At 39.4% G+C, this 23,177-nt stretch overlaps 1 long non-coding RNA gene across 5 annotated transcripts in view; it reads left to right on the forward strand.

Moving 5' to 3' along the window:
- Positions 1–23,177, forward strand: part of LOC118538888 (uncharacterized) — a 138,278-nt gene that overhangs the window by 108,198 nt on the left and 6,903 nt on the right. For 4 of the 5 annotated variants that reach the window (XR_013441172.1, XR_013441175.1, XR_013441176.1 and 1 more), the window contains 4 exons: positions 16,663–16,730; positions 18,639–18,810; positions 20,364–20,417; positions 21,046–22,255. This is a non-coding gene — a long non-coding RNA (uncharacterized LOC118538888). Of the gene's footprint in view, positions 1–16,662; positions 16,731–18,638; positions 18,811–20,363; positions 20,418–21,045; positions 22,256–23,177 lie in introns of those variants that run through there. The other variant, XR_013441173.1, reaches the window with a different exon arrangement.

Here is a 23,177-nt window from a genome sequence, read left to right on the forward strand (position 1 = left end):
CTCCCCACCCCCGCCAAGAAAAAAACCTGGAAGGAAATGGGCTAACATATTAACAGTGACTAATATTATGTGGTACAGATAACTGAATAATACTGATAATAGTTTCTTCTATCTTTATACCTTTCTGTATTTTTTTAATAAAAAAAAAAGCAGGGCATGAAATTCTGGAATGAAAATAATTTGGTTCAGAATTCTGAGGGCAATGTTCCAATGTCTTCTAGCTTCCAATGGCAATCCTGAAAGTTAGATATAAGTCAGATGACTTATCCTTTATAAATAACCAGTTCTATCTCTCCAAAAAAATTTAAAGTCTTCTCTTTATTCTCATTCTTTTGAAATTTTGTGATGGTGTGCCATGGTGTAGGTTCTCTGTGATTTAGAGAACTGGGTACTTAGTGGGTCCCTTTAATCATGCTGTCCATGTCTTTCCATTTAGGGAAACGTCCTTGTATTTTTCTTCTGTTTCATCTTTTCTTTCTTTCTGGAACTCCTAGTTTTGAAGTTTGGACTCCCTGAGTTGATTATTTACATTTTTTTCTTTATCTTTCCTCTTCAATTGCACTTTTTTTCTTTGGGTGTTTATTTTACTCTCTGTAGGACTTTCTCAATGTTATCTTCCATCCATGCAATTGAATTTTTAGTTTCTTCCATATATTTAATTTCCAGGTGACATTCATATTCTTTGAAGTTTCCTATAAAAATAAGATCCTATTCTTAGTTCATTAATGCATATTTATTCTTTTTTGTTTATGTATATCAATTATTGATTTTAAAGTAATCTTTCTTCTTCCTGTATCATCTCTGATTCTTCTGAATTCCTCCTTTCTGTTTCTGTGTTTGGCCCTTTTACTTCATTTTGGAGACTTCCTCAAATATTTGATGATTCTTGGCTTCCTTAAATATTTAAACTTGTGGCTCAAAAAGCTGATAAGAGACTAATGTGTAAGTGTGTAAGTGAATTGGCTTTTTTACATGTAGAGTGATTAGCTGGTGAGTAGTTTTCTTTCCTGTAGAAGCCCCAAATATAAGCATCTGTAAGCCCCTTTCTCAGGCTGCTCATTCTCAGGTTCCTCCAGAGAAAATTGTTTTAATCTTTCATCATACAGTAATATAACCTGGTTGCTGACAAAACAGCAGAATGGAAGGGGGCTGGAGACTTGACCTGTGGGGATGTACACTTTCATATACTCCTTGAGTTTATTCTGTGATGTTTCATCCTCACCTTCCACTATATTTGGTCATTCTGAGTCCAGACCATCTGGGGAACAGTTTCTCTAGATAATGTACTTCCAGGCTCCTGTCAAGTAGGAGAGGAGTTTGGCTGCTCAGGAACCCTGAGTTCTAGATGTTCTTCATATAGATCTCTATCTATCCCCTTATCCTCACATTTCCTTGGGATCTGGTACCTCTAAAACCTCAGATTTTCTGAGTTAAGTGGGAAAAAACCTTGCTTCTTATAGACATTTTCCCTCTTTAGCTCAGGATTTGCCTCCCCCCACCCAGCGATGTCATTCTCCGCTCTTCCATCTGCTTTCCATCTTCCGAAATGTGTCGACATCTAGTCACTTCCTGTTATCTCCTTTCTGTCCTCTTTTTCACCCATGTGTTTAGTGTTTATTCCTGTTCCGTCCCTTCAGTAATGCTTCAGAAGGGAGTTCAAACCATTATATATAACCAGAAGGTACCTATATGTATTAATTTAAAAATGATTCACTGACCTCCTATTAAATTTGAGGAGCCTTAAAATTACATTACAGTTATAATAAGATGAAAAAAAGAAGATTAATGTGTCCAAAGATTAGATCAAAGAAGTAAAAAAGAAGAAAAGCAAAACTTGAGGCCCTGGCAGTTGACCAAACAACTTGCTTCCAGGCTGTTAGTAACCAGAGCAGGGAGGAAAAAAAGACATCATCGTTTGTACATTTTTCATTGTTCAAAGGAAGGAAGAATACTTTGTCACTAGGGGTAAAACACTTCCTGCCCTGAACTTTGAGAGTAATTTGTTTATCCAATTCATTCATCATCTTACTAGTAGAATGCTCTTTCATTCCCACAGACCTGATTATATTCTTCTTTTGCTTAAAACCTTTCCATGGCTCCCACTGCCTTGGACATGAAGTTTAAGCAGCATATGCTAACTGTAGATTCTCATGCCTCCCTCTTTACCCTCATCCGCTCCTACTTCACTGGACATCCTCTATGTACAATCATATTAGACTCTTGTCTCTGAACGAGACATGCTTACCTCTTACTCCAGGCTTTTTTTTTTTTTTTTTTAAAGATTTTATTTATTTATTTGACAGAGAGATAGAGAGAGAGAGCACAAGCAGGCAGAGTAGTAGGCAGAGGGAGAAGGAGAAAAAGGCTCTCCACCGAGCAGGGAGTCCAATGCGGGGCTTGATCCCAGGACCCTGGGATCATGACCTGAGCCGAAGGCAGACGCTTAACCTACTGAGCCACCCCACACCTGGCAAAATTGGCATCTTCACTCTTTAAGGCTCTCTCAAGCTTCCCCTTCTCTGGGAATCTTCCCTTGTTCCCACTTCTCCCACTTGTCTGTGTGCCACTTCTCACTGCTTCCCTGGCACCTTATGCATGCTTTATCAGAGCACTTATCATACTTATCAAAACTCTTGGTTTATTCCTCTCCTTCTCTTTCCCCTTAATCCATATACTGATAAGTACAGGGATTATGTTTATTCATCTTAGAGTTTACATTGTCTACCACATTTCCCCCTGGCACATGGTAGGCATTTAATAAATATATTTGAATAAATGAACAATAAATAGGATTCAAGTATGTGGTTTACTCCAGTCTTACTATATGAATAAAGTTTGGAAGCTCTTCAGGGTTGAATAGGTCCCGTGTCACAGAGAAATTATCACAAATATCAGCTGGCTCAGACAGAGATTGGAGAGCAAAAAAATAGCAGAGAATTGCAGCCTGAGGTTGCCAGTGAGAACCTGTAAAGAAGGTATTCTGCACTGTGGGCTGACAGCAGAGCCATATGCTCAAGATGCCAGCTGATGTTTTACTGTGGGAATCTAGGGCCTTCCTAGATTCTGTGCCTGATTGGGGGCCATGTCACTCATGTCTGCATAATTGCTTTGTGCTCTTTACATCCTCCTGAATCTTTGAATTGCCAGGCTCTCTGCTCCTCCCGCTACCCACCACGCCCACCCTGCTAGGGCAGCCCTGGCTCGCTGTCCTGCTGCCAGTTCTCAAACTCTCTAACTCTTCCCTTTCAATGAACAACTATTTGCATTTGTCATATTTGCTTCTGCTTTTTTTTTTTCTGAAGATACAGAATACTTCAGATGTGTCAGAAGCTCCATTTGTAGCCATCCCAAATCCCGTTTCCCTTTCTTCCTCCACTCACTCAGGGGTCCATTCAGAACAATTGTACTACTTCTACAGATCGACAAGGTAGCAGGGAATCAGATCAAGGAAAAGTTTCTGTTCAGTAGCACAAGATGAAGAGAACTAGGTAACTATCACCAAAACACCACCAGTTAAGATGGAGCAGATTTGTGAGCATGAGTTTGTACCTTAGGCCTGTCATATTTTTTCACCTTTATGTTAGTTAATTGCAGAGTAACATAAATTAACTTTGGAACACAAGCAAAAATGGGAACTTTATTTATGAATTTCTTGGATTTCTTTACCTCAAGCCAAACAACTAAATTGCTACTTAGCATAAATTATTTATGGGCCCTGGCTCAATACCATCCAGCACCAGCCCCTGGAGGTATGGGAGATATAAAAGATTTAAAGCATCACTGCGACAGTGTTCGGGCCGCCACGGAGCCGTGTTTCTTTCCAGAAGGGTCCACTTTATTTTGTTGTAAATAAATAGAGGCTGGATTTCCAGGGAGGGAAGTTAGCTTCCAGTGGGACGGTGGTGGTGTTTTGCATATGTTAATTACACAACCCTTTTATGACAGATAGACACAGTGTTTGCAGAGATATTTCTCAAAAGACCCATAGACCAAATGGGTCTTTTCATTTCCTGGCATGGAGTCATTTCTCTCATTTGATCTCACTTCAAAATGTGAAGTTTTCAAAGCTTGCCACCTGTAGAGGAGGAAAAAGTTTTCTATACCCTTCTAGATTCTTTTGGCTAGTCTATTAATTAAACTGACATATGACAGATTAATAGGAGAAAAACAAATTTAATTTTGTACATATGGGAGCCTCATTAAGACATGAGAGGCTCAGAGTCAGGTAAGTGAGGCTTATATATGCCATCCTGAGCTTTGGTGAGAGGGTAGGGGCTTGGGATTTCTAAGAAAGACAATTCACAGAAAGATGGTAGGAACACATATTTGGTAAGTAAATAAATGTCATGCCATGCAGAGACAATGGTACATGGAGAGGAATTTGAACAACAGGCCCTGTGGAGCCCCCCCCCCCCCCTCAGATTACCACACCTAGCCCATGCTCTGCAAATTATCTCCGGTGATAGCTCTCTTCCTGGACCAGCCCCACTATCTAAATTAGAGGCAGTCAAAGGGAAGTAAAAGTTCTTCCTGAGTCTTTTAGGCCTGATTGTCTTCAGCTCAAGATAATCCACATGGCAAAGTAATACATTTTGCGGAGGCTCATTCTGAACCCCTTCATATCCTAACAGTTTATAAGTATATTTATCCATACAATTCTAGCAGGAACAAATGTACGTATTCTGCAATCTTGATTCTGTTTTCGTTAAAATTCAAGCTCGATAATGGTGTGCTGACACTTGTGACAAGCCCATTGTCACTTCTTAGGTTGTCTTTCCATAGCTCTAACCTCAGCATGTCACCCTTTGCTCCAAAATACCCTTACATACCTTGTTTCTCAGACACAGTCTGTTTCTAAGACAAGGTCGTTGCCTTCTTTTTCTTTGGGTCAGACATATTTCATTTAGATCATACAGTGTTTAAGATCAGCAAACTCCACATAAAAGTATAGATTTCTGGCTTTTCATTCAATTTCCAAAATTAGAAAGCTGAGCAATTTTAGGCTATCTTTTCCACTGAGCAGCCGTTGGCTTAAGCTGAGTAGTCCCTGTCTCTTCTCCACTCCCTAGTTTACCATAGTCCCCACTACCCCCTAATATCTATACCCAGCCTACTTTAGCCAGTTAGGTTTTAGGTTATTCCCTTGTTTGTGAATGCATTTGCATTTTTGACCCATAATTTAGGTCCATGCTTTGGCTAATACCTTGATAACTTTCATGTTTTCTTGGGTAAGGTTATATATTATAAATTACTAAACCGAAAAGAAAAGAAGATCTTGACAGGCTATAGTGATGAACTCATAGATGTCACTATATTTTTTCAAGATGCAAATATATAAATATATTTCCACGTAAATGCAGATTAGGCAGATTTGCTCATTTTTCTTTTGAAAATCATGGCATGTGTAATCACATTCTTTAAACAACAGAAAATGCCTCCATGGTATTAGTTTTCCTAAATCCTTGGTATACTGTTTGAAATGTCACTTTAGCTTGATCACTTGCCCAGGCCAAGCCCAGTCAGGCTATGTTGTCTTTCAAACATTTCAAGCCCAGGCAGGCCTTGCACCCCTACTGCTTGATGTGCATTGACTCATCCTCTTGGGATCCCAGATCTGACAGTATTTCCATTAACCTCCCAAGCATTGCCACTGAGGTTCTCTTCTTGGGCCTTGGATTTTGTTGCATCACTATCCTCCTTTAATATCTTCAGTGGTTTTCTCTTAAATTTCAGATCAGAATCAGATCCTAAGTGTCACCCACAAAGACTGTGACCAGTTGAACTTGGAAAGCTTAACTATATCCTCCTGCCCTCCCTTCTATTTTAAGGGGAATTTAAAAGCAGGGTAGAGGGAATGAGTGGGGACTTTGGAAACAGACCCAAATTCCGAGTCTGATCCTGAGTATATTACACCTGCCTTGGCCTCAGTTTTTTTTTTTTTTTATCTGTAAAATGGGGTAATAGCAGCTATCTTGCAGAATGCTTAGAAATATAATTGCTAATATGTATTTTAAAGACATTCAGTGAATTATTCCTACAGGTCTGTGTCAGTGCTGTAAGTCCTCTTGCTCCATTCCCCTGCCTCAGCTTACCATACTTTGTCTTGGTGATGAAGAGAGAAAGTCCTTTCCTTGTCTCTTTCTGCTACCACCTATGATGACGGATCATCCCTACCTTAAAATGCCTTGACTTTGTCCTGTCCTAGCCCCACAGAAGCTGTTACACACCAGGGGAAATAGAAAGAAGCTTCTGTAGAGCTGAGTTCTAGCAAAGCCTAGGTCATGGCCAAAGGAGAGACCATCCTCTTTCAAGAACACAGAGGGGCTCCTCCCTGTAAGGGCTGAGAAAGCTTGTTCCCCCTCTCCCTTATCTCTCACCCCTAGGGAAAGGAAAATAAGACTCTGCATGAGTGATCATCCCAAAACTGGCTATATTGCATATTTTTATAACCAAATTGTATGTGTAGATATTATAATAGATAATCTGAATGTGCTGTACCATCCTACATAAAACATAAAAGGTTGCTGTCTCTGTCTCACATGCATTTAAAAAGCTCATTTTAATATTCAATGCTTCTAACAGTCATCTAAATCTCAAAAGGTAAGCAGGATATACCATATAAAAGACCCAAAGTTAAAACAAATGTTGCTGCTATAATCTGGAATTTGCCTCTCTCCCCTCATCCCCAACCCACCCTCCTCTCATCACCCTAGCTTCTAGAGAGACAAGCATGGCATATGCCATTCTCCCTTTGTAGCTCAGCGATGCACTTTGGAAATGCAAGTTATGGATAATACAAGGAATAGCCACACTCATAACCCAGGATTCATAAATAACTTTTTAAAAAACTCTGCCTTTTGTATTTCTTTGTTTTTCAATATTTGTTGTGAATTTTCAAAAATGCACCCTAAATTATAATGTATTAGACAATCTCAGTCAGTCTAATGACTTCTGGGACTAGGGTACATCAGTCTGTGGTGATGCCTCAGGCTGCTATCTACAGTAGCTGATGTGCTGGGCAATTCTTTGGCAAACTTGCTAAATTCACTTACTGGCACAACTCTAGGCTAGGCTATTCATTTGAGTACTGGATGATTTCCTAGCAAAATAAATAGAATCCCCTTTAGCAGAGATTAGATTACTCAGATCATTCATTTGAGCTTTAAATGTCAGAAAACATGGGGATTTTTTTTCTGTATTAATTATGATGACTGTTATGGATTGAATGTTTATGTTCCCACAAAATTTGTATGTTGAAGCACTAACCCCCAATATGATGGTAATAGAAGGTGGGGCCTTTCGGAGGTAATTAGGTCTAGATGAAGTCATGGGGGTGAAGCCCCCATGATGGGCTTGATTTCCTGTCTATAAGAAGAGGAAGAGACTAGAATTCTCTCTCTCCTCCTCCTCTCTTTCTGCCATATGAAGATGCTACAAGCCAGGAAGAGAGCTCTCACCAGAACCCAACCTTGCTAACACTCTAAGCTTGGGCTTCCCATTCTGTAGAACTGTGAGAGATGTCTGTTGTTTAAACCATCCGATCTATGCTAATTTGTCAGAGCAGCCTGAGCTGGCTAAAAAAGAGTATATCAGTGTCTTTTGCATGTGTATACTTATGTGTGTAGATTCTGGCCTGTTGGGTGATTGGGTACTCTCTCTTGATCTACTTTCTATTGTGTAAGATACTGTGGTTTCTGGAAGAAACACTCTTCTCTTGCTGAATTGCAGAGTAGAATTGGAGAATGGGAAGAAAGGGAAAGGAGAGGTAGCAGAACACTTCAAAAAAAAAAAAAAAAAAGCAGTACTTTTCCTTCCATTTAATCGAGAAGTAACTCTTCGATATAGCCAGGAGTGCCTGAATTCAGGAATGCCTGAATTTTTCAAGCTCACAGAATAGAATGGGCCTGAATTTCTTGCAGCTTCCTTTAAAAGATCACCTTTCCTTTGCTTAGAATCATGTTGAGGCTGCTATAATTGGTCTGAGCTCAATTTTAGTGGGAGACTGTGGGCAGGCAGTTGAAGAAAGAACATGGTCAAGTGATGTTTTTAAAAATGCACGTTTTTCTGCTACAAAAGCAATTCCAAAAACCCCGCCTCCTCTCCTCCCCATCTCCCAACCAACTCTACTCAAAATGTGTGAACTTTGCATTTAAACTTCGTATGTGCCTAGTGACTAGTATGGAAAGCTCTCCTGGGTAATTTGGGGAAATATATGTATTAAAAATGAAGTTATGAAAAATTGAAAATTGCTTTTGAATATCCATGGTAGTAAAACCCATATATAGCTCTTTCCTTACTATTTTAATATGGAAGTTTTGCATGAGAGTTAAGTAGCCATGTCTTTTAGCTTCTGAGAAGAGAGAAATCATGTCTTCTGTATATGGTTATTTTATGTTTATACATAGGTGCCAGCTCCTTATAATTTGTGTTTTGACTTCTAGTCTTATTTTTTGTTATTTAAAAAGCAAAAAAAAAAAAAAAAGAGATTCTTAAATTCCTTTTAAAAGAGATTGGTATTTAAAATATATATATATATATATATATATATATATATATATATATATGTGGAGAGAGAGAGAGAGAGAGAGCGCCAGTTGTGATTCTCAATTTCACATGAAATCAATTCTATGTAATCATTACAGAATTTGAATTTCAAGGGAGTGGGAGGTGGGAGCTGGGAAATACACCTTTTTCTGGCAAAGTTTGTTCTTTTTTTTTTTTAAGATTTTTTTTTTTTTATATTTATTCATTTGAAGGAGATACAGAGAGAGAGAGAGAGAGCATGAGCTGGGGAGAGGGGGAGAGGGAGAGGAAGAAACAGGCTCCCCGCTGAGCCAGGAGCCTGATGTGGGGCTCCATCCCAGGACCCCAGGATCATGACTTGAGCCAAAGGCAGACGCCCAACCATCTGAGCCACCCAGGCACCCCTGGCACAGTTTCTTCTTAGGTGTGGCAGGGGATACGCCTTTCTATTATTCACCTGCATTCTTCGTTTTGATCAAACTTTCTCTTGCATGAGGCCTTCACGTTGAAGATCCTCTAAAGAGAATCCCCCACCCCCTTGCCATCCCCAAACACACTTTGTCCTTTTGTCCACACAGGGACATGCATGGGCCTGGGGACCCCCCATCAGAGGGCAAACTTCAGATAGATGGGGAGACTTGGGAGAACTGCCTTCCAATAGCCTGGGGAGCTCTCCATTCAAGGAGCCTTCTCTCTGTCTCTGTGCATTTATGCAAGTCATTCTTTTTCCTTCCAGAGTGTAGTAAAAACAAAAAACAAAAAACACAAAACACAAAACAAAACAGTGGGGAAAATTAGAAAAAAAATACCAGTTTTTATGGCCATGTTAACCATCTAATGTTATGTACTTTCAACTTCAGACTTTTTTGAAATTATCTTTTTATATGAAATCTCTAAGATAAATGGACAAGCTTATAAATAGATATGGGCTTTCATAATTATTTTGACTCCTTCTTCCTGAAATGGGATGGGAAGTAGGAGTAACAAGATACCAGCAACAGTGGAGTAAGCCCTCAGGAGCCTAATCTCACCCCTGAGTGGAGAGGAGAAGGGGGAGAAGAAGAAGGAACAGCGATGGGTGAAGATGGTTTCTCTGGGTGTGGGAAGGTGGAAGAAGGTAGAAGAGAAGGGGCACTGTGAGAAAGAGACAATGGTATAAGAGGAAGAGCATTGGATTAGAGTCAAAAGACTGGGGTCTCAGGGTTTGCTCTGCTACTTACTGGTGGCATAATAGGAGGTCACTTGGTCTCTGAATTCTGTGTCCTTGTCTAGATTCCTTTGAGACCGAGTTCTCATCTATCAAGGATCGCTGCTGTTTTCAGAATATGGTGAGGTTTAAAACACTAATACCCCAACTGTTTATCCAAGTGAGTGTGCATCCACTCGGAATCCCAATTAATCCAGGCCACAGCTGATTCTTTTCAGAGGCCCGAGTCCTCCCAAACATTAGGGTCTGCTCAGCTAAGTCTGCTGGAAACTTTGGGGCCTTGTAATCTCAGCCTGCCTCACTGCCCAGACAGCCTTGTCACTGCCCTTTGGTGGCCATCTGTCCACCACCATGAATGGGCTCTTCTTGGAGGGTCATGCTTCCTCTCCAGCTGAAGCCGTTCATATTCCCCAGACTCTGTTGAGTTGGGAGATAAGGTCTGTGTCCTCCTCATTCTCCAGGGTTGCTTTCACGTTATTACACCTTTACATTTGGGCAAAAACTATCCAATCCTTTGAGGTTTTATGTCTTCTCTCTGAGCAGCCTCTAATGTCTTCTGGTTGATGACATCTACAAATTTCTTGGCCATAATTCTTCATTCACTTGTGACTGTGGAGGCTGGTTTAGTCTCACCCACTTCAGTTTTGACATGATCCTGGCACCTTAGTGCTGTGTGGACATGCTGGAAAACTGACTCTTTCTTCACTTCTTCATTAATTCAGCTATTCCTGTCTTCTCACTGCCCCTGACTTTCCCAGGAACTGCTCCACTTGTGACCCTCGAATTCAGTGCTCTAACCACAATCAGCTCTCCTTCCATTACTTTGAATCTTGTTTCCCAACAACCCTCAGGTCACACTGATAATTGTCTGTAATGAGGCTGAGACTCAGCAGAAGAGAAATGGGATTTTCCCCTTGATCTTGAAGTGAGAAAGGTTGGCAGTTTTCATGAAATCAGGGAAGGTTGAGTATTTGTAAGTACGAGTAGACACTGTGGGGTGGGAAAGGGGAGTAGAGCTGTATCTTATTTATCAAATGACTTCTCAGTAAAAGTTCAGACCATGATTCTGAGGCAGAACTCTGTTTGGAGTTGTTTGGAAATGCCTAAAGAAGAAAATATATTTTGATCTAACTTACTGTATAAGAAATTTATTTCTAGTAAGTTAGAATGTATCGCTGTAATTTCTCCAGGTTCACCCTTCATGGTGTTCCATTTGCACACAAGTGATAAACTCAGGAAGAGGACATGGCTTATATACTCTTCTTCATCCATCCATGAACTTGTTAATTCAACAGATGTTTATCAAATACCTGTTTTTGCATCTGGTACTTACTGGCCATATCTCTGTCCAGATGCAGATCTTTTGATAAATTCTTGGCTTGCCTTATAAACTATTTTATTGCTCACAAATTTAAGGAAACAACAAGGGAAACCATTACTCTGGATGTAATTCTTAGCAATAAGGAAGGTTTCTTTAGTGGAAAGAGCTGTAGGATAAAATGGACTTGTCATCTTAGAGTCTACAAAGTGGTGGGAAGAATGATCAGACATGGGCCTTCAATATTTGAAAAGTGAAGTTCAATATCTGTTCAGAGAGAAGAGAGATAAGCCTTCAGGGATGGGAATCCTGATAGATACAACCCCGAGAGGGATGGAGGTCCAAGGGAGTGGGGGGAAAGTGGTGGGAAATGACAAGTGGCCTTGATTAGTATGAAGAAAAGGAGAATCATATGGCTCATGAAGAGCACAAGTGAGATGTTAGGTAGAGATGGGAACACATCCAAGATGAACACACAGAAATGCATGCAGTGTTGTTAGAGAAAAGCCTCTTGGAGAAAGTTTCTAGAATACTCTAAAATACTTAGTAAAAAGACTTAGTCTATTACCTGGGAGTTGTGGTACCAGCCTAACAAATAACAGAGTGAAAGTAAAGCTGCTTAAGTGGACTTTTGCCTTTTTATTCTCTGCTGGGAAACTAAACTTTGAAGTGAAGAAAATGGAGTCAGAGTGGTTTAGGACAAAGTGAAACCATGGGAGCAAGAAGGTGGGAAATCACTCAAAACCTCTGATGAGTTCTTCTCCAAGCCAAGAGGAATGAAACCACAGAACTCAGACAGCTTTCAAATGGAAATCTCAGGAGAGGACTGGAAATAGGGAGGTGCCAGAACCCTCAAGATGAGTCAACGAAATTCTGATTTAAAATTGGGAAGAGGTTTGATTGCAGAAACTACAGATCACCGAGGCTTATGGCAATCTTGGCAAAATTCTACGAAAGATTTTTAAGCAAAATTTTCTGAGCTCCTGGAAAAACAAGTAGCAGGTACATGATATAAAGATTAATTCAGGGGCCCCTGGGTGGCTCAGTTGGTTAAGTGTCTGCCTTCGGCTCAGGTCATGATCCCAGGGTCCTGGGATTGAGCCCCGCATCGGGCTCCTTGCTCAGCGGGAAGCCTGCTTCTCCCTCTCCCACTCCCCCTGCTTGTGTTCCCTTTTTCTGTCTCTCTGTCAAATACATAAATAAAATCTTAAAAAAAGATTAATTCACCAAGCTAAAGTTTCTTTTTTTTTTTTAAAGGTTCTATTTACTTATTTGACAGAGAGAGAGAAAGAGAAAAAGCAGGGGGAGCGGCAGGCAGAGGGAGAAATAGGCTCCCTGCTCAACAGGGAGCCCGATGTGGAGCTCCATCCCAGGACCCTGAGATCATGACCTGAGCCGAAAGCAGATGCTTATCCGACTGAGCCACCCAGGTGCCCCTCCCTAAGGTTTTATTAGGTTTTGACTATCAGGTTTGATTTCAGTATTTTTGACTCCTAAATCAGGAATTCTACACATATAAAGAATACTGATTTCATCAAGACATTTGACAACATTTCTTATGATATGCTTGAGAAGAGATGAAAAAATATGGAGTAGACAATAGAATTGTGAAAATGTGAATAAAGAATGGATTGGGAATTAACCTGAATGTGTGGCCTCAGTGTAACACCACACGATTCTTTGATTGTACCTTCTTGTTAAAACATCACATTTCTATAGAACTGATGGCTTACAAAATGCCCTTAAATCTATTATCTTCATACCAGTTCGAATAACGTCAGTTTATTAAGGTTATTATTTGTCAGAGGCATAGCTAGAAAACCTATTTTAATTCTTGGAACCAACTTACAAAGCTGATATTAATATTTCCATTTTATAGATGAGGAAGCTCAGGTACAGGAAAGTTAAGCAATGTTATCAATGTTATAAAGCTAATAAACAGCAGAGTTAGAATCCAAAACTTATTCTCTCTGTAAATCAGCTTGTGTCACCTCTGCTCCCAACTCCGCAGTGGCTTCTCATCAGTCTTAGATGAAACCAGAAGGGCTTCCTGCTCCATAGGGCCCACATTGCCTCTCCTGCACATTTCTGCCTACCCCCCCCTTACTCACTATGCTCCTACCATCAGTCCTCCTATGATTTTTTTTTAATTGTCCTAAAATATACATAACATTAAAAAAATAAAACTACTCAGCCCCACTGTTCAGGTGAAGAAAAGAAGACCCAGGGATTATAAAATTTGCCTAAGTTTGCAGAGCTGGTAAAATCAAAACCCGAACTTGCATCCAACATTTTTGATTCCAAGTCCAGTGCTTTTCATAAAGACATGAAGAAGATGAACAATAAGCTGAAACAAAAAAAAAGTTAATAGTAATTTGGCTAAAATTAATATTTTTTTACTTAAAAATCAGTTGGAAAATAAAAAAAAATCAACATATGATTTACCAATAGTTTCTGTGAAGAAAGCTAAGGCAAATATTCTCAGCGTGTGGTCCCTTGACTAGTAGCATCAGTATCACTTGGCAAGTTCCCTGAAATGCAAAATCTTGTACACAGATCCAAACCAACTGAATCAAAAACTTGGAGAGAGTAGGGTCAGGGAGAGGCACAGTAGACCTTGTTTTAACAAGCTCTCTAAACGAGCCACCAAGCTAAAGAATTTAGTTGAAAAGTAGTCATCAAAAGTGAAAGTGAGAACACCAATCCATGGCTCGGCTTATGCCCAAGGAATAACAATCCCAATGTTTACTTGTAGAAGGAACTGGGGATGTCTACAGCCTGTTCAGAGTGACTGCTATAGCTTTCATGTAAGAGAGGAATGAGCTTATTCTGATGTCACAAAGCTTAACAAGTGATTGAATTTTTGAGCTAAAAGAATTCCCAAGAATCATCCAGTTACTTGTGATTCCAAATGTGGTCCATGGACCTGCAACATCAGCGTCACTTGGGAGTTATTAGAAATGTAGACTCTCAGGCCCCATCTCAGAGTTATTTACATACTCACTAAAGTTTGGAAACACTGCTCTGGTGAACTCCTTTGTATTGTATGAGAGGGACCTTAAGTAATTTGCCAAGAGTCATAGAGCTGACCAGATGCAGTCTGAAATTCATAAAGGAGGGATTCTAATAATTAACTAAAAAAAAAAAAATCTCAGGGTGCCTAGGTGGCTCAGTTGGTTAAGTGTCCAACTTTTGATCTCTGCTCAGGTCTTGATCTCAGGGTCATGAGTTCAAGCCCTACATTGAGCTCCATGCTAGGCATGGAGCCTACTTAAGAAAAACAAACAAACAACAAAAACAACCCCAAAAACTCTTGTTCCTGTTTGCCTATATCTTCCCTTGCCTTGGAGAGTTGTGAGTTCACCATCCATAGTCATCAAAGTTACTGAATGGGTGCTTTATTCTCAGGGGTTGGTAGGGTAAGGAGTCCTGAATTGATTAGAATGTTGGGCTAGAATTGTTTCTATTTTTAAATACTCTATCTTGCCAATCATTGCATTTAGGATTTGGCGGGGTTGGGGGAGGGTTGGCGGGGCATAGTAGAGAATCAAAACCACTTTTAAATTTATTATTATTATTATTAATGGTAAGTGAGTTAAAGATGTGAGGTCTTAGGTAGTGGCTGGGAGGGAGAACCTAGTTCTTCCCAGGAGAGCCATCTTTTTTGGCTTGTATTTCAATTCCCTCCACAGAGACTTGCTGGAGAAGCCCTGTGACTGTCTTGCCTGGCTCTGTACATTAAAATAGTTCCTCTATCCACACTCCAGTAGAAAGCAAGCCCTGATGATATGCTGGAGTTGTTAACAACCTCGGTTTGGTCCTCTGTCAGTTTCCCAGCTTGATACTCTTTTCTCTAATCTCTTCCTAGAATACTCAGTCCTAATCTCTGGCTCATTCCCTCACTATGAACTTAAAATTTCTTCCTAAAGATCTCACGATTAATCTTGTATCTATGAACCCTTGTCTTTCTTCCCTACCTCTCATCTACATTTTCTCTTTGGACCACATATGCTTCCAGATGCTCTGAGAAATGCCTTGGTGGAGACCAGCTGAATTCTGAAGGTTACCTGGCTAGGGTCCTCAAAGGTCCTTCCCTATCCCTGACAGAAACATCATGGCTGCTTCTTGGAATTTAGAGTCTTCTAAAAGTAGTGCATCCAAAATACTTACAGTCAAGTGTAGGACAATTTGGGATTAAGAGAAACACAAGGTTATTAGTAGAATGTCAAAGGTGAGAGCCAGATATGAAAAAACATGATTCATGGAAAGTCCGATTGACACAGAAGGCCACATTTGAAGGTAGAGTTTGGGGTTAGTTTACTAAGGAAATTTTGGGCATCCCAAGATAGTTTCTTTGTCTCTTAACAGGTGGTGGGTTTGATGGCTTTTAAGGTCCCTGTTAAACTCACCAGAGATGTTTACAAATTGGGAGATGAAAATAATTAAGAGTTTGTAGATTCATGTACTTCTCTCAGCTCTGTTTTGACTAAATCCATCAGTGGGTTGATGATCTTATTGCTTGTGGTTATTTAGGGAATCTGATGTTAGAAGTTCATCCAAAATCATATATTCAGGGAACTTTGTTCACAGTGATTTTTTTTTTTTTTTCTTAATGTAGGTCTAGTCACTCGTATATAATTCTATGGATTAGAGTTGCAAACTATAGCCCACAGGCCAAATTTGGCAGGGGCAGACTGTTTTTCACCTAAAATTTTTTATTTTTCATTTTAAAGTGTTGTATAAGAAGAGAAAAATAAAGAAAAATAGTGACAGAGACCATATGTAACCCTTTACAGAAAAACTTGCTGACCTCTTATGTAGAATTTACTCACCACAAAGCTGTTTTTATGAGACCAGAATGAAGAGTTTTGTTTCACTTCATATTTGATACAGTCTATTGCCACTCTGTTTTATTTTATTTTATTTTATTTGTTAATTTACCCATATTTCATAATCCACTTTTAACTCATGGGGCAATTAGGAATGTTTCTCTTTACTTCTGAAATTGAATCAATTAGATAATACAAGCATCTATTAACTTGCTAAATGACATCATTTTAACTGGTTGAAAACTTTAATTATGTCACATTTATCAATTCATATAACATTCATTCTTTCATTCATTGATTCAATGCATATTTAGTGAGCACTAACCATGTAGTTGACCTAGAGAAAATCAAAGAGAAAGGAAGCAGAAGTAAGCATAGATACAGAAAATTAAGTGAGCAATTATAATAAGTGGTTATAAATATTATCATCCATGCAAACATATGATGCTAAAGAAGTTCAAAGAGGGGTACCTAAGTCTCTATGGAAGAGAGACTTGGAAGTCTGAATTGAACTAAAGTGAATTTGAATTTAAAATCAATATCTGCCAAGGGACACTGTGATTTGTTGGGGAGGGAATCAACATAATTCAATATGGCTGGAAGATAAAGAGCATGTATTGAATTCACAGTCCAAGGATGAGGTCGGAGGGGCCAAACAATGAGGGCTTGGAATACTATGCTAGAAATTAGAATTTATTTTGAAGCTGATGAGTAGCCACTGAAAGATTTTTAGCAGCTGAGTAACATGATCTGCATCTTCAAGAAGTCCTCCTCTTTCCCCATAGGCAAATTGTGTTGAAGAGGAACAAGGCAAGGTTAAAGGAGACACTGTGGAATAATCCATGAGGAAATGGTGAGCAGCCCAGCTAAAGTCACTGTAGAAGAACTGCTCAGATGATGCAGTTATCGTGACCAATTGGATATGGTAATACAGGAGTGGGTGGGATCTCGGATGACTACAGTTTCTGTTGGAGAAACTAGGCATCCAGTGGGGTCATTAACTAAGGTAGAAAACAAGCAACAAGGTGGGAGAGAGAGAGGGAAAAGGGAATATTAATGATAGAATTTAATTCTAGACATGACAAGTTCAATATTATTATGGGACTTTCAAATGAAAAGCTTGGGAGGTAGCCAGATACACACAGCCGGAGCTCCAGAAAGAGGTCTGGGCCAGGGATAAATATTTTAGAATTTCTCTCCTATAGAGATGATAATTGCCTACTTCTGAGGGTTCAGTACATATGTGTTAATATCTATGTTAACTCTAACATTTATTTAACTCAAGCTCGCAGCTTGCTTTCAGTTTTCTAGCTTACCAGAGTGTACACCAATGTGTTAGGATGTTCACATGTATATTTTTCCCTCAAATCAGAAATCTAATTGAAAATTCCCAAAAGACAAAGAATTCAGTGATTGGCACAGTATGGGAAATCAATAAATGTTTCTTGAATCAGTACGAGAATGAGCAAGACAGACATGGCAAAATGTAATTATGATACACCATGCCAAATGCTATGATAACATTAACAAAGTGCTCTTAGGAGCGGACCTGTATAGCTAAGTCTGGGAAAGCATCACAGAAGAGTTGACAGTGGATCTGACTGCTTAGAGATGAATAGTTTGCCACATAGAGAAGAGAAAGGCCCTCCAGGAACTGGGAGATTTGTGCAAAAGTAAGAAGGGATATAAAGCATTCCAAAAATTCACAGTGGTTGGAAAGTTTCATGCAAAGGGGTGTGTATGTATGAGTGGGGCTGGTCCGGGGCTTTTGGCATCTTTGAAATCTGGAAGAGCAGAAGAAAATGAGGGCTGGACAGGGACAGAAGGTATGTTGGCCACTAAAATGAGCAACCGGGCATTTCCCGTGTCCGTAGGGTTCTGAATTAGGCCAGGTTCACTGAGGCACGAAATGGCATTTGTCTGAAGGAGCAGTGGTTGGTATATTTAGTGTTAAAAGAATTTTAATCTAATCCCTGTGATTTTAGGCAGGTGGAAAAGCCTTAATGCAGAGGCGGTGAAAGCAGAGTGCCCCGAGCAGGAGCTCAGGAGATGAGGATTCTATTGATTTTATTCCTAGTTCTGAAGCTCCTAGCTATAAAATCTTGGGCAAATGCTTCCTTGTGCTAGATCTTAACGGAACACTCCCCTAGTACAGAGCCTGGCTCAGGAAAGCACAATAAAGGATTGTTAAATAGGACTTTGTCTCATTTACAAAAGCAAGGCAATCAACAAGGAATATTCTAGTCTTGACACCTAGTGACTTCATGGTCCTACTTTATAATTTTTAATAGCATCGCCAACACCATAAGATATTGACATAATTAATATTTGTGTATTATTATTAATTAATTAATACAAATATGAACTATTTACAAAACACTTTCACATATTTTATCTCAATAAGATTAACAATCAGGAGAGGGAGGTTTAATTGCTCACATTTTAAGGAAGAAGCTGACACTAGAGACAGGAGCTAATAAAGTAACACATCTTGGATTTAAAGCTGAATCACCTGATTACAAATTGAGTATTTTCCCCACCCAACACATGTCTGCCCACCATTTTTGAGAACCATGTTTTTCTTGTCACATCTCTCTTTAGCATTTGCCCCTCCTTTCCCTGTAGTATGACATCGCAACATAGCCTGTTGTGGAATTTCAGATGAGAGAATAGAACTCTTTTGAGGAATCTGAGACAGAGGCAACAGGGCTAGCAATAAAATACTAATGACATTTTGGAAAACCTCTGGTCTTTCAATTAGCTGTGACAGTGACTTTGCGTTCCCCCTGAAGACCATGAATAGCCAATTGCACAGAATTGGCCACAGAGATAACCAGACACATCCATTCTGCTTTCTACCTGTGCTGGTCCTGAGTTTCTTGAGGAAGTTTAACCATAACAGTGGGATCAACTTTACTGACATGAGGCACCAGGTAAGTTGAATGTAAATGAATCCAAATTCTGCGAGAGAACAGGAAAGCCCAGTTTTAAACATCTGATCAGAGTTCTTCGGGCAAAGGCTCAATTACATTAAATTAAGCAGCCAGCTAGCAGGGCTAGAGGACTTAGTGGGCAAATACAATGTGCTCTTTTACAATAGCTCCAAGAACTACAGGTCAGCTTCTACTTCTGTTGGGAAAATAACATTAGAGGAACATTTGTAAAGGGCCTATCATTGTCTTGATAAGTTGATACTGAAACTGGTAATCAGTGAAATTGGAGGCATCCTATTTCCTGTTTCAATAGAAGTGAGGCAGCGCCGCAAAGAGAGTCCATCTCAATTTGTCCTAGTATTTTCTGATTCAGATCTGTCAAGCCGGTATCTCTTACTTAGTCATACCTTAGGTGGAGCTTCCGGGGAAAGTCAATGATACAGTACACGATAAGAAGTAATTATAGGAGATTGGATTAGCTGATTTTTTCCTTTATAAAAGCAGGCACACACAATAGAAGTTCTTATTGCATAAACAAATGGGAAAATCTTTAAGTGGATTCCTGAAATATATCTTTTAGAAGAGTGAAATTTTGTTTGCAGTGTAGTGCAATATCTTTCCATTACCAAGCCCACAGGTACTCTGCTGTGTAAGACTTTCTAGAAGGGAAAAGCTAAAATCTTCAGAATCATGTTAAATCTTTGATTTGGGACAGCATTCCCCTGCACTGCTGGAGGTGTCTGGCTATACGAATACTCCGTTACAAAGGCATTTTAGTCCACAGCTAACTGAACACACTTTAGTTCGGAATGAGTCATAGGTGCCTTTTCCTCTGCTGTCTTTTTCTTTCTCTAGTGAACAAATATTTCTGTGGCTAGACCTGGGAATTTGGCACAGACACCAATGCTGTAATTAATTGTCTCCTTCTTATACCACAAGCCACTATTGTCTATGCTCAACTGAGTAAAGGCCATACCCTGCCATTAATTTTTCCCTTAGATTTCTTACTTATTGCAGAGGGAGTACTGCTCCCAAATTAATGGCACAGAATGTCCCCAGGTACCTGGAAATTTGCAAGTGTGGTTCTCAAAGCCGTGAATTAGGCAGCCACGATATATGGGCACAAGCGACATCCGAAGGCATTTTAACCCTCTGTCTTCCAAAGTTATGGTCAAAGATGCCCCAAAGTGGTTATCATTTATTTTCTGCCTGAAATTCCTTCTTCCCTGTAACTTTGTGCTCTGAATTTAATATTGCACTATTATGTTTCTCCAAGGATGTGCTGTATACACGGTTGAATAGCTATGAATATCCCTGTGCAGCCTCCGATTGGACAATCATTGTTTTCTCACCAGCGGGGCGTCAGATGCTATCTGCCTAGTCAGGAACCTGGGTGCTTCTCTCTTGCCCTGCCCCATCTGAAATTCATCGCAGCCCCAAATATTCACCTCAGATTCTTTGGCTAAAAGCAATTCTAAAACAAATGATGATTTCTCACACTTATGTAGTTACCAAATCACTTTCACATGTAAGTCTTTCTTTAACTCTTACAGCCATCTCGAAGGTGTTACCGGCCAAGTATTCTAAGCAATTTTCCATGAATGAGTGTAAGTAACGTGTTCTTACGATCATCAGGACACCTGCTCATCTGGTTAGGACTACTTTATTTTAGTGGGGGGGTTCAATTCTAGCTCTACCACTCATTGGCAATGTAACCCATATAACCCTCTGGTGTAACTAACTGGGAAAATACTCTCTATTTATCTCTAGATTCAAATTAGGTTTAGTTTCACTGGAGAATAATGTCTTAGTAACTAGAAACCCTCATAGCTGCTGGCAAAATAATTGGTTTTATGTTACTTCAAAGGTTAGGTTAAGAAATCTTTTTATGTAATTAGTGGTCATTTGGATTTTCTTTTCTGGAAGTCTTTGTTCATTCAGGTCTTGAGCTAATTTTTCGATTGGGCTTAGTTTTTCTTTTTTTAAATTGAATCTGTAGTTTCCTTACACCTGAATTTAATATCTCAACCATAGCTCAACAAGAAAATATTTTGTAGTTTCCTTATAATCTTTATTTGATGAGAACCATTATAAAACATTTATATATTCATTCATTTAAAATAACAGTAATAAACCCATACATGCTAAAATAATTAATACATTCCATAAAAACTACCTATATTTTTGACAACAAAAATCAACAGAAAAAGTGACATTGTTTTACACTTTTTGCAGATCTCTTTAATGTCTGACTAAGTAGAAGATAACTAAATGTGTATACCTGCTTCTTCATTCAGTTTGCTGTGGTATGGTTTTTTATTTGCCTGGTATCAGTGTTGTGATACTAGAACTTACTCATTATCCATTGGATGGGCATTTACTTTGGTTTTGGTTTTGTGGGGTTTTTTTTGTTTTTTTTTGTTTTTGTTTTTGTTTTTTACCACCATAAGTAATGCTTCAATAAACAAGCTTGTATATATTTTTTTAAAGCATCAGATAAAAACATTTTTTAGACTAGAAATATTTATTTAGAGCCTAACATAAATGAGATCTTTCCATATGTTATTTCATTTGACCCCATAATATGCCATGAAAAAGCTAAGCTCAGAGTTAATTACTCCTTATTATGTCTTAAGCTGTAGACCAGGGAAGTAGAGGCAGGACTGCTAATTCCTGTCTTTGCTATCTACATCTGTTAGACAGGACCAGGGTAGGCATCTCCAGGGCCCTATCCACCTAATAGTAGTTGCTTCCCTGAACCATGGCATTCTGTCTCCTATTGGAGGCCATTGGCTACTAGCTAGCTTCATGCCCACCCAAGGCCTGAATACCTTCCCTTTATGATGGTAGAAGCAGGTTACATAAGGCTGCACCGTCGAGTGGTAAAGACTGCAAAATAATTCTTTCCCTTGGTCCTAAATCCACAAGGATCTCTGCTCCATGGAGTTGTGATGGTGTGTTTTCTCCAGATCTGAGGCTCAGGATATACTGACTACTGCTGAGAAATTCAAACTGGTCTGTGCTTTATAAAAATAAAAATGCTGTTCCTGTGAGGTTGGCAAGGGAGCAATCTTGTCCCTTTCATGGATGATGAAATCAGCACCTAGAAACATTAAGCAAAATGCTCGAGATCACACAAGTAGTACACGCTATCAGTATGAGCAGGAAGGTGTGTGGAGTCAAGAGTACCACTAATGTCCCTGGGGCCATATTCCTTTTATCTGCCTTGGCTTTTGTGGAGTAGAGCATGTTACTAAAAGTAGACTTTCATGTTTTAAGAGGTCTTAAAATGCAGATCTGATTAAGACTCTACTTTCATACTGTTCAGAACTGTTCTGGAATTCTTCCAACTGAAACTTTTGTTTGCATCATTTTATAGTGTTGATACCCTTCAAATAGGATATATAAGGCAGTTTATGAGAGATTCATATGTGTTGAATTAAAACAAGAATAAAGCCCACATAAAAATACAAATAAAAGGGCAAGGAGTTTTTTTTTTTTTTTCTTCTATCTGTCTGCTTTGCTGTCTTCTTTCCTTTCTGAATCATTCAATCCAAAAGCTATCAGTTGGGGCTGATCAAGGTATGTGTCCGGGAAGCGTTTGGGAGGTGGGAGGGCTTTGGCAGAAGCAGCCTGGCATGAGTTGTCAGAACCTGTGTGTGCTGACAAAGGATATCCTCGTGGATGGGTAGTGGCAGTGACCCAGAGTGAGGTGTTGGAGCCTGGGCAAGGAGAGGTTTAGGTACAGGAGAGATTACAGTCATAAATATGGTAAGGATAACATATTGATTATATTGGCTAATATAATAAGGATAACAGAATCTAGGTTTCCCATGACTAGGGAATGGTGTTCAATATATGAAAAGAGAGAAAACTGGAATAAACTTTTTGATGTTGGATGGGACCCATAAGTATATGGTTCTGGGAACAATGATACCTTAACAATGAGGAGCACATTTAGGGCCTGGATCTTGGCTTATTATATATAATTCTCCACTGAAAGGAACAGAGCTCCTTGGAAAAATAGCAGGTTTTATGGTTGGGGCTGAGCAAGTGAAAGATAACCTGGGGACATCTTCTTTATGCTAGAAACTAAGGAAGTGCTCAAAGAATAATGAGGATATGGGAAAGGACACAGATGCCAGCCTCAAGGAGCTCTCACTGGCCAAATCTGAGATAATTTAAGCCTCAAAGTAACAAATAAGCACATAAATATATATGAATAAATGGTGAAGAGAGAGTGCTTTCCCTAACTGATAAATGTAGAAGGAATGATTGATTTTTAAAAAAGATTTATTTATTTATTTATTTGAGAGAGAGAGAGAGAGAGAGAACACACGCGGGAGAGGAGCAGAGGGAGAGGGAGA

The sequence above is a fragment of the Halichoerus grypus genome, chromosome 9 (assembly GCF_964656455.1).
Source record: "Halichoerus grypus chromosome 9, mHalGry1.hap1.1, whole genome shotgun sequence".
Lineage (NCBI taxonomy): Eukaryota > Metazoa > Chordata > Mammalia > Carnivora > Phocidae > Halichoerus > Halichoerus grypus.